Raw genomic sequence first — 12,903 nt, 5'->3', positions numbered from 1 at the left:
ATCTCTTCGAACAAGTTGCTGCAAGTGTCCATGGATGGGCCCAATGTGAATTGAAGCTAGAGGTACAAACAGGTGGCGAGAAGCTGATAGATCTGGGAAGCTGTGGGCTGTATATTTTGCATAATGCCTTGTTCAGACTGGAGAGTTATAACATGTTATAACGGTTGTCAAATAATTGCAACACAGAAACCACCATCAAGATAGCGCTATAACATGTTATAACTCTGTAGTCTGAACAAGGCATAATGCATTCAAGGATAGTGTTCACAGTATCAGTTGGGATGTTGTCAAATATTTGCGTGGTATCTACAATATCTTCAAAGATGTACCAGCTCAACTTCGACAGAAACTGATTTGAAGAAAGCTAGCTTAATACAACGTTCAGGCTACAGATTTATAACATGTTGTAGCGCTATCTTGATGATGGTTTCTGTGTTGCAATTAGTTGACAACCGTTATAACATGTTATAACTCTCCAGTCTGGACTGCGTTTTAAGCTAGCATTCTTCAAATCAGTTGCTGTCGAAGTTGAGCCATTTCTATTAGAATTGCAGACTGAACATTTCTCGATGAACATTTCAAATGGTCGTATCTGCTTTGATCGATTCTCTTCATTGACTTTCTCTTTCGTTAATAACTCAGCTGCAAAATCTTTCCCTGTTGTATTTGACGTTTTGGACGCTAGATAAGAACCTCCTTCAAACTATGTAGTAGAATTAGCGCGAAATTTGTTTGCATAGCAGTGGTTATGAAAAGAGAAAGTCGATGAAGAGAATCGATCAAAGCAGATAGGACCATTTGAAATGTTCATCGAGATTTGATCAATATGACCGCAAAAAGGAACGACTGGACGTTTTTTGGCACAGGTTATTGGTCGGCGTATTCAGAACTATTGTTGGTTTTTCGGTAAATGCAGAATATCTTTTTGAAAACATGAGGGAAGAGTCAAGGCCCAAGCGCAATGACAGCGGAACGGCAGTGGTAGCGGAAAAGCCCGATCTGAGTAAGCCTATTTGTCGGATTGAAAACTAGTTAGAATCAAATCGACTGCGGTTACGCATCTTGATGTCATTTGTGACAATTGTCAAACTTGTTGTTTCCGTTCCGCTTCCGCCCACATTGCGTTTGGGCCTTCAGTCGTAGCGCGACTTCAGATCTATGATGGTGTTACCATAGAGGTAACTCTAAGACTAGAAGGTCCCGAAAAACCGTGCTCAACTTTTTGGCTCAGCTCTGGTACTCTCTTCGGTCCCAAGCTAATCGATTCACCCCTCGAAACATAGGAAAACCAATAACCCCTCATTTTATCTGTCAAACTTTCATAGCGAATCAATACAAATATTGCGTAGTACTAGAATTTCGACTAGAATGGGGTACGTTAATCGTTTGCTTGGGACCAATAGGCTAGTCAAGTAGTGAGCCAATTTAAAATCGTTAGTTTCGTATTGATTGTTGGTGTTACTCATGCAGGCGGGTTGGAAAACTTATAAATTTTGAATGAACTTCCCTAATAAAAAATAACCATAAACGAACGATAACCCAAATCATTGAACTATTCCATAAATGGTTTGGATGATACCCAGAACACGTCGTTAAGCAAATTAACCATACCATTTTTATTAGGGTTATTCAACGAGTTCAAAAAATCGCATTCGCTTTCCATGTAGACAAGGATCGTCGTATGAAAGAAGCTCTCAATTCCGAGAGATCAAGATGCTCAAAAAAAGCCGAGAGTTTGCAGGAGAAAATTTTTCTGCTCAAATGATAGACATTTTTAAAAGTAATCCGAAAATAAACACATTCAACTTGCAATATCTCGTTGTATGAGTATACTAATGCAAAATTTCTCGTTGTATGAGTATACTAATGCAAAAATGGTACAGGCATTGAAAGCTCTCAATTAATAACTGTGGAAGTGCATCTAGAACACTAAGTTAAGAGCACGCAATAAGCTAATATTTTTTTATTTTTTTTTTTTATTATATTCACTTATCACTCTTGGGTCATTCGTGACTTGTCCCGGGGTGAGATTTGAACTCGTGACTGGTATGAGAGGTATGGATGTTAACCACTACGCCGGGGTCGCCCCCTGTAAAAGCTAATATGCCTTACGCAATAAGCTTGAAATGCGAAGAAGAAGAAGAAGAAGAATGTACTCACTAAATTTGGGCTTCCTGGATTCGAATATTGGGCCTCTCGATGAAACGAAACTCTTTCAGATTATGTACAAAAACCAAAACAAAAAAGGGTTTTATTTATGATAAGCAAAACAAATTTAGTGCCTCATTTTCTTAAAATCTTTGGTGGGAGGACGTCCCAAAACTGCGCGGCTAAGAGATTAATTAAATACAGAACTGGAAAAAGGTCTTCCCCTACCCGATGCCTAAGTTGGTTTGCGTGGGCGTGTCTTGTATTCCTAGAAATCAACGAGAGAAGTCATTGTAAGGCCCTTTTTCCAGCTCTGTATTGAATTGACCACTGCGTGACTTTCTACCAGCGATTCAACAAAACTGAACCAACTAATTTTTATTTTTTTATGAAGCACATTGATGGCTACTTTTCTCGTGGTTCTAGAAGAAAAAAATCTCTAAATATTTCAAAGTTCAAGTGGTAGCGAGGGGCACGCAATACAACGAACCAGTGCGTTGAAGTTAAAATTCAATTAAAAATAAAATTAATGCGTTTTGAAGCAGTACTGACGGTAATTAAAATTAACTATCCGTACACTGGAACTATTTTAAATAAGTGCGATTACATTTGCAAAAATCACCTTATTAGCGCCCCTCGGTGTCACTTTGTATGGGAGCGAGCTGTCAGCTTGTCAGTTTTGTGTCAAACAGTGAAGTTATTATTTAGCTTTAAATCTTGATTTAAAAATCGAAATGAAAGTGCGTGGGGTCGAAAAAAATATCGCTATGCTCAGAAAACGAAGCTCTTTCAGATGATGTATAAAAACCTATATATATATTTTTTAAATTAAAGAATCCAATTAAAGCAGTAGTTAATGGAATTAATTTAATTACAGTAGTTGCCTGCGTCTGAGTTAAAGGTTATTGTGTGCCCCTCGAGCGGTAGTAAACGTCATTTTAATTGCTCGAATGAAGTGGTTAATTGTGCTTGCCCCTCTAAATATATATTTTTTTCAGCTACACTTATATTTTGAACTAGGTTTATCCATACACTTAAACCTGGTTTAAGGCTTAAGCCGAGGGGGCGACACATCTAAATTAATCTCAAAAAATCTCACACTAGCGAATAAATCTTCTTTCATTTCTCGCATTTACTTGCATCATCTTTTTGCAGGAAATCTTCAAAATCGTGTTAATCTTCTTTCTATCTACTCAGCGTACGCGCAGCTAGCCACAGCAAAACACAATATTTCCTGCATCGTAGATAGAGGCGTCCCCCTCGGCTTAAGCGCAGGTGAAGAAATCAGCCTGAAATGTAATTCAAAGGAGAGACAGGCTTATGCAGCCCATACACACAGCAACGTGGTTGCAAACTTCGTTCTTCGACTGGTTGTCGGATCTCCTTTCAACCAATGGACCATATAATTCGAGCAGTTGAAAATGACGTTTCCTACCACTCGAACTTTAACGTGGAACAATTTTTGAAATTTTTTTCTTCTAGAACCTCGAGATAATAGGGTCTTATTTATGCTAAGCTTGAAAAATCTGAAAATTGATAGCTTCATGTTCTGATAATCGCTGGTAGAAAATATGATTAATTCGTCAACCGAGCACACATTTCGCAACTGCGCTATTCGACTTGTCCATCAACCAGGGATTGGGTGCTACTAAATTTTCTGCGAGTAAAACACAACAGCAACAGTGGATACAGCACTTTCATTCCCTAAAGCGAACCCCACACGGTTAGAAATATTGTCAGTACCTACAAGTATTGACAATAATATTGATGGTGTGAATACATAATTATTTACTTTGACTATATGTTTTTAGTATTACTTCTACGTGAAGTCAACGATTTACATAGTTGAAGATGCTAATTTCAAATAACAGACTGTAGTGGTAATTTTTATACGATAGATGGAGTAGATGAAAGCATAGAGTTGATAGTTCCGTTAGAGTACGGCAGTGTGAAGATTGCATATAGATATTAGAATAGCGAGCTAGGACAACTTTTAAAGAAGGTACAAATCGGGTTTTTCTTCTCTCTTTACCAAACTCCCCCTTTGGAGAGGGATGGTGAGGAGTGCCCCCTCCCCGCCACCACTGGCAAAAAGAGATGAAAACCAACCGCTCAAGTACCAACGGTGTGTTTGAAACAGTTCTACCGATTTTTTACCGCACTTCAGTTGTTATTTGAAGGAAGGCATCCAGTCGTAGGTTTTGGAAATTGCAACTATTGTTTACCCCTACCACGATATGTGCTCCTGTCATCGTCGACTTGACGATCTCGAGGGGATACGGGTGGGGTAGGTGCTGCTACTGTACCTTTCGACCATTGACAGTAATTGATGGTATGCTCCCATCCAGAGTTATGTACTTTGTAGCTTCCTTAAAAGTTGTCCTAGCTCGCTATTCTAATATCTATATGCAATCTTCACACTGCCGTACTCTAACGGAACTATCAACTCTAAAGGGTGATACGGTCAAAATTTGGTCAAGGGAAAACGCGTGTAAATCGGTGAAATCGTTTATTTAAAAAATCAAATTAAATTTCTTTTTCAAGTTCAATTAGTATAAAATTCAGGAAAAATATTCAGTTAGGCTTCCGCTTTTCCAAATCCGAATTGCCGGGCCTTACGCTTGACCCCTGCCATCAGATTTTGTACAGTCACCTTGTCCACCTTCTTCGCCGCAGAAAGCCAGTTTGCCTTGAACTGCTGCTCGCCCTTAGCAGTTTTTTTTTTTTGGTCTTCTTTAGGTTCCGCTTGACAATAGCCCAGTATTTCTCAATTGGGCGGAGCTCTGGCGTGTTGGGAGGGTTCTTGTCCTTGGGAACCACCTGCACGTTGTTGGCGGCGTACCACTCCATGGCCTTTTTACCGTAATGGCAAGATGCCAAATCCGGCCAAAACAGTACGGAACAACCGTGTTTCTTCAGGAAAGGCAGCAGACGTTTATTCAAACACTCTTTCACGTAAATTTCTTGGTTGACAGTCCCGGAAGCTATGAAAATGCTGCTTTTCAAGCCACAGGTACAGATGGCTTGACAAACCAGATATTTCTTTGCGAACTTTGACAGTTTCATGTGCTTGAAAACATCTGCTACCTTTCCCCTTCCTTTTGCCGTATAAAACTCCTGTCCCGGAAGCTGCTTGTAGTCGGCTTTGACGTAGGTTTCGTCGTCCATTACCACGCAGACAAACTTCGTCAGCATCGTCGTGTACAGCCTCCAGGATCGCGCTTTGGCCGTCGTATTTTGTTTGTCATCGCGATTTGGAGTCACTACCTTCTTGTAAGTCGATAGTCCGGCTCGTTTTTTGGCTCGATGCACGGTTGTAGACGATACACCCAGCTTATTTGCGGCATCTCGGAGAGAGAGGTTAGGGTTTCGCTTGAAACTCTTTGTCGTCTCAGCGGTTTCCGGTTTTCGATTTCTCCCCGATCCAGACTTCCTGGCTGTCGACAAACGTTCCCCAAACACTTTAATTACATTTGTAACGGTTGATTTGGCAACTTTTAGCGATTTTGCCAACTTTGCGTGCGAGTAGCTCGGATTTTCGCGATGCGCGAGCAAAATTTTGATACGCTGCTCTTCTTGCTTGGACGGCATTTTGACAACTGAAGAGTGAATTCCAAAATCAAAATAGGAGCAACATTCTACACACACACACACTTTCAAAATGAGGGGTGTTCAGGTTTTTTAAATGCAAAATTGAAAGAAATACGTCAAGTTGATATTGACCAAATTTTGACCGTATCACCCTTTATGCTTTCATCTACTCCATGTATCGTATAAAAATTACCACTACAGTCTGTTATTTGAAATTAGCATCTTCAACTACATAATTATTGTCAATATCGATGTATTCACGATTATTGTGAATAAAAATTATCGTGTGGGGTGCACTTAAGAGACGTGAAAAAGCATTTTAGATCGTGCAGCACATTTCATTCTTCTTGCCGTTCGCAATGCTGTTGTATTTTATAAGGACTGTTTCAATTTGAAACTAGAACAGAAACGCACCTCTCACAATGCTGAGTTGCAGTTTCATTATTCGAGCACTATTTTGCACCAGATTTGAAACTGCTCGACTATTCTGTCTTATTACTGAGCGAGTTTGAAACACGAATGGAACTCTGTTTCAAATTTCTTTGGAGGTATTTATCGAGGTATTTATAGATGATTGGAAGAGCTTCACAAAAAAACGGAGAACTTCATAGATAACAGTAAGTTTTGATGATTACAAACACCTTTTAGAACTGTGCGTTGCGCTGATCGTGTTGCAGGTTTATTTTCGACAGTTTCAAATTTTAGAATTGTCGAATAGTTTAAAACAAATTTGAAACTCAGAATTGTCAACGACCTAAGAGAGCTGCCGCTCCAACAGCGTTAAGTCTCTCTCTCTCTCTCTCTCTCTCTCACTCTCTCTCTCTCTCTCTCTCTCTCTCTCTCTCTCTCTCTCTCTCTCTCTCTCTCTCTCTCTCTCTCTCTCTCTCTCTCTCTCTCTCTCTCTCTCTCTCTCTCTCTCTCTCTCTCTCTCTCTCTCTCTCTCTCTCTCTCTCTCTCTCTCTCTCTCTCCCTCCCGCTCTCTCTCTCTCTCTCTCTCTCTCTCTCTCTCTCTCTCTCTCTCTCTCTCTCTCTCTCTCTCTCTTCTCTCTCTCTCTTTCTCTCTCTCTCTGGGAAATTATCGCAAAACGGATAGATTCCAGATTTACCGAATCCACTTTCCAATATGGTTCGATCCATATCATTCCATACACGAGAAATGATGGCTGAAAAAAACAGATTTCGGCATTTTCACCCCATAATTCTTACGTTGCCATGCTATGACTGCTTTGTCGTAGCTCAGTTTTAGTGCCTTAAACACTGCAAGATCCATCGGCTGGAGCAAATGGCTGGTATGCGGGGGTAGTTTTAGTATGATCACTTGTTCTTTCAGAGCTTTTTCGATAAGTTTAAGCGAAGTATGTGACGAATGTCCATCGTAAATAAGGACAACAGGTCTCGCCTTCGGAATCGCTTTCAAAAATACACGGTCGAAATAGTTCTCAAACGTGGTCGTTTCCATCCATCCATTCTGGGTAGCAGCATAGGACATTCCAGGAAATTCGTCACTACTCTTAGCTGTCCAAGAATCCCACACATTTTTCCCTTTGAAGATAATCAGTGGTGGCAACTTGTCTCCTGCTGCATTTCCACCTAGCAATACAGAGAAATTTTCTCTGCCCGGACCCGCAGTTACCCTATGCGCCGCAGTTCCCTTTTCTCCAACCACTTTAACTCGGGATGGATCCAAACAGAAACTTGTCTCGTCGAGATTATAGATGCGATGAGGTGGAATACCCGTGGTAATTTCCTTGATCATTTTGAAGTACTCTGCTATAACGAACGGATCAACATTTCTTTTTCGAGCAATTTCTACCGCTTGTGGTTTCTTTTGGGATAGTCTGTGACGTCGCATAAATCCTCTGAAGAAATCATTTCCCACGACGAAATTTTTAAATGGAGTTTTCAGGCCGCTATCTTTTATATACTGTCCAATCGCCAAGAGGATTTCTTGCTTGGAAAGGCTGAAACCCCATTTCTCCATTGTTTTAATATGTGCGGCTAACTTGGCATCAATGTTCCATGGGATTGCCGTGTCTCTTCCCAGATTGGAACTCTTTGCCCTACGTCTTCCTTTCAGCCGATTATTCAATGTAGAAACCGGAATGCCGTAGCGTTTTGCTGCCTCGGTTTGAGACATTTCATGGTTTCTAATAGCCGCCAACGCCTTGAACAAGTTGTGTTTTGGGTAACCCGCACGCGCCGTTTTCCTCCGGTAATTACGAACCATGTTTACCTGGAGAGCAGAAAGAAACTCATTCTCAAATCAGTACGTTTTCACTTGCCCCACCCGCTTTGAAAATTGATGGTGATTTTATTTGACTTTTTTTGTGTCAACACCGATTACCCTCTAGACTTTTGTCGATAAAATGAAGAACTATAAAAAAAACCAACTCACCAATGCACAAGGAAAGTATTTTCGACATCTTTTTCACAGAAATATATCAAATTAAGTGTACACGCAACCAACTTGTGACGGAGTGAAAGTTGACAGGTAAACAAACTTTTGCTCTTCTTAGCTATAGCGGTTGAATATCGGATGACTTTCACACTGAATGAAATGTTCTGAATGTTTTCGAAGGTTTATGCGTGGAAATAAATGGTACGCTTTCTCACTGAAATATATTTACATATTATTTTCACTTACCCCATTTACCCTCTTGCCCCACGGTACCTTATGCGTAAAATTAGTGATTTTAGGAGGGTATGGCTATGAGAAGTGGAGTACAACGAAGTGGTGTGGAGCCCTATTCCTCTAAATAATATTTTAAAAAAAAATCGATTTAAGACTGTTAGCACCCAAATTTGATTTATCTCAGACTCAGATAAATAGCCTAGCCTAGTTTGAAGATTGCTATTTGAAAATTTAGTGAACTCAAGTTATGAACAATTTGGTAAAAAACTGAAATGGTTATGGAACTTTACATGAACGTTTAATGATAAAGTTTCAACCTTATGTATTATGGTTTTTTGGAAGCGGACCTTACAAATAATGGGTTGTTAAGAACCATTACCGTTCCAAATTCTTGTTTTCTCCATACATTTTCGGAAAGAGAACTATATTAGAACCTTTTAACTTATGGTTTGAGAACTTTAATGGTAATGGTTATGGTAGTCAGTAAGGTCCACGAATAGTTTTGTAACATCGATCAACTTTATGTGGAATATATCGCGAATTGGTTGCCTGTAATTTACTGATTACCAATTCACGATATATTCCACGTAAAGTTGAGCGATAATACAAAACCATTAATGGACCTTACTGACTACCATAACCATTACCATTAATGTTCTCAAATCATAAGTAAAAACGTTCTTATATAGTTCTCTTTCTGAAAATGTATGGAGAAAACAAGAATTTGGAATGGTAATGGTTCTTAACAACCCATTATTTGTAAGGTCCAGTTCCAAAAAACCATAATACATAAGGTTGAAACTTTATCATTAAACGTTCATGTAAAGTTCCATAACCATTTCAGTTAAAGTTTAGCAGGGATTATAAAGAATTTTTAACCATTTTAGGTAAGGTCAATTTAGGCCGTTCGCAATGCTGTTGTATTTTATAAGGACTGTTTCAATTTGAAACTAGAACAGAAACGCACCTCTCGCAATGCTGAGTTGCAGTTTCATTATTCGAGCACTATTTTGCACCAGATATGCAACTGCTCGACTATTCTGTTTTATTTCTGAGCGAGTTTGAAACACGAATGGAACTCTGTTTCAAATTTCTTTGGATGTGTTGAAGATGTTTCGAAGAGCTCCACAAAAAAACGGAGAACTTCATAGAGAACAGTAAAGTTTATGGAACTTGATGATTACAAACATGTTTTAGAACTGTGCGTTGCGCTGATCGTGTTGCAGTTTTATTTTTGACAGTTTCAAATTATAGAATTGACGAGTAGTTTGAAACAATTTTGAAATTCAGCATTGCGAACGGCCTTATGGTTCGCGTTTATGCGGGTAACCACTTCATTCGAGCAGTTGAAATGACGTTTACTACCACTCGAACTTTGAAATAAAACATTATTTTGAGATGTTTTCTTCTAGAACCACGAGAAAAGTAGCCATCATTTGTGCGTTTCATAAAAAAATAGAAATTAGTTGGTTCAGTTTGGTGGAATCTCTGGTAGAAAGTCACGCCAAAACTGCTTGACAAAGTGGTCAATTAAAAGAATATCACTTGGAATTAAAAAAAAAACTTCTTTATGAAAAGCACCATAGTTTGATATTTTCTCACGCTATTGAACACCATGCAGTCACTGCAACATCTATTACATGAGTGGAGTGTCTAAATATTATGCACCCAGCCTAACGTTTGCAGTCATTCCCGTAAATTTCTAAGCCACGTCTCCCCCGATTGAAAAGAGCTTCTCCCGTCATAACACGGTGCACTACTCGATTGTGCTATTGGCGTTGACGGCGACTATGTAGCTCTTTACTCCAATGGTAAAATCCATAAGCAAACGTCAGACTGTGCGTGAAACATGGCGGACTTTGTACTCCACACTGAAACAAATCGACATGTACCGTTTATTGGATCCATCTTATAACATAGCAATGTCAGCATATTTATTCATTCTATGTGATGATTGATAGATTCCATTGGATTATCACTTAAAAACTATGACTGCGATATGGAATGATTTCTACCGTAATTTCACATACTTAGTACTTGATAATACTTTGCTTCGAACGTGGTTAGCGAAGGTAAGAAGTATATGAATATTGTCTGATATATTACATGGTGAAAACTGTTGATATGTCATGGGTGGGAACAGACATCTAGAAACTAATGGAAAATCATATAAGTTTGCACTATGAGAAAATTCAGTAAAATATACCTGTTTTCATGATGAATATTGCTCACTAAAATATATATCTTATAAGATAATCATGTATATTTTATTGGAGTTGCTTTTACTGATTTTTGACGTTTGTTGATATGTCGCGTGTAAATAGACATGTAGAAACTATTGGACTGTCATTTAACTTTGCAGTATAGGAAAACATGTATATCTCATTGTAATAGCTTGCTTTGATTTTTGACGTTTAAAAATTGTAAACAGATCTATCCCAATCATTAAATAGTCATATAGAAATGCCTTTTAAGAAATCCAACAGCAAGCATTTGTTTTTGCATGTTTTTCTGGGATGAATATCGCTCACAATAAAATACATCTTACATGATTGTTCTTTATAAATTATTGAAACAATTTTCAACGATGTTAACGTACACTCATTCATATGATAATTGGTTCCAGAAAAGAATGTATTGAGATTGAAAAAAAAAATGATTCTACTGTAATATTTACTTTGCTATGATTCTAATTGTAAGCCTTCTACACGGCTAATTCAGATTCCAGCCCTAAGTAGTACTCGAACTTCATGAGCCAGTTCTATCAAATCATATAATTTAGTCGTTGATTTATTGCACACAGGTGCATTAAGAAAGATTTGAACAAACCACACCACCGAAACGGAACATAAATTTGTCAGTGCTATTTGTCTTCACTCTAGCAAAACGAGCATAAAGTTGCACTACATTCCATGTCGGGAGAGCTGTTCTTACTTCATGCTATTTGAACGAGCTCAATCTTGAAGTCAGCCGTGGCCCAGTGGAATCGAGCACAGACACCGAAAGCATCACACCTCAACAGATCTTGATCGAATCCCAAATCAGCTACAATAAAAAAAAAAGGCACAACTGTGAAAGCTCCCACTGCCTGATGTTTATTTTTCGAATTTATTTTTAGAAATCGATTAAATATATGTGTCAAAAAAGAAGTAAATTTCATGTTATTTTCACATAAACTTTACTTCGATTGATTTATGACACATATATTATATTGTGGTGAAAAGTATAGCTTATGCTTATGGGTTTCAAATCCATTTCAGTTAATTATTATAATTTAATCGATTTTCATTTATCATATGACGATCATATAAAAGTTACCAAATTATCTGCATTGTAAATGTATCAGATATTCATATAGAATTTACCTGACACATTTTCAATCATATCATTTTCAATGGATTATCTTATAGCGCAAATTTATAAGATTTCCACATAACAGGAATATGTCAAATTCGTTCAGTGCACTCCACTGAAAATTCCCATAAAGTGGACCCTACACGATTACTTTTATTGTCAATAATCGTATTGTCAATACATTTTATATTGACGTTAAAACTGCTTGGCAATATTTCTGTATTCACATCATCAATATTATTGTCAACAATTCGCCTTCACGTCAATATATTAATACATGTGGGGTTCGGTTAAGAAACTGTCAATCTTTGCTAGAAGCGACGATTTTTCGGCGGTGCCGTTAACGCCAATACGCAATACCTATCTGGATCAATAATAGAAAAGGGCCCATCACCATTTGTAAACAAACGGTTCCAAAGCCTATTCCACACAAATCGAAGGCCGCTCACACAAACCAACACCATCATCGTGTAGGTAGAAGTTTCTCCTATCCAATGATGGTGTTGGTTTGCGTGGGTAGCCTTCGCTTTGTGAGTGAAAGGCTTTGGAACGGTTTGTTTACAAATGCTGATGGGCCCTTTTCTATTGTTGATTTAGCTATGTGTAATCTAGAAATACTCAGAGGGAGAGATGGGCGGAGAAAACAAAATACAATTCGGCAACAGGCATAGGCGTAGCCAGATAGGGGCAGGGGGGGGGGGCGACTGCCCCCCCCCTAAACTCGGCAACATAAAGGCTTTCGAGGAAATGGCGTTCGGTGAAATGGCATTCGGCCAAATTTTCCATGGTAATTTTTTTTTCGCCCCTCCCTAGCTCGAAACCTGGCTACGCCCTTGGCAGCAGGGGTTTGTATCTAAATTATCTTGCAACCCTTGCTAAAACTTAGCATTTCACATGACTTTTACTTTTGATTCGATTTACGTGTAAATTAATAATTGATTGCATCGCAATATTTTACTCAATTAATCAATAGAGCTAGAATATTGCTTTTGATTCCAAAAACTAGTTGAATTTGAGAAGCACACGAAACAGTATTCTAGTATTTCTAGTGCAATCCAACTACCCTCACTTAGGTATGTAATCTCTCTCTCCTATGCCTCTTTCTCCTTCCAAATATAAGAGACGCAGTCCCATATTTGAGAGTAGCACCAGTATTTTTTGCACCACTCTGAGTTTTT

At 38.6% G+C, this 12,903-nt stretch overlaps 1 protein-coding gene across 2 annotated transcripts in view; it reads left to right on the top strand.

The window, feature by feature from the left end:
• Nucleotides 1-12,903, top strand: part of lt (vacuolar protein sorting-associated protein light) — a 149,861-nt gene that overhangs the window by 123,734 nt on the left and 13,224 nt on the right. The window lies entirely within an intron of this gene.

The sequence above is a fragment of the Ochlerotatus camptorhynchus genome, unplaced genomic scaffold (assembly GCF_037179485.1).
Source record: "Ochlerotatus camptorhynchus isolate MF236.1 unplaced genomic scaffold, CSIRO-AGI_Acam_v1.1 ptg000165l, whole genome shotgun sequence".
NCBI classification, from domain to species: Eukaryota; Metazoa; Arthropoda; class Insecta; order Diptera; family Culicidae; genus Ochlerotatus; species Ochlerotatus camptorhynchus.
This window is presented reverse-complemented; position numbering and strand designations above follow the sequence as displayed.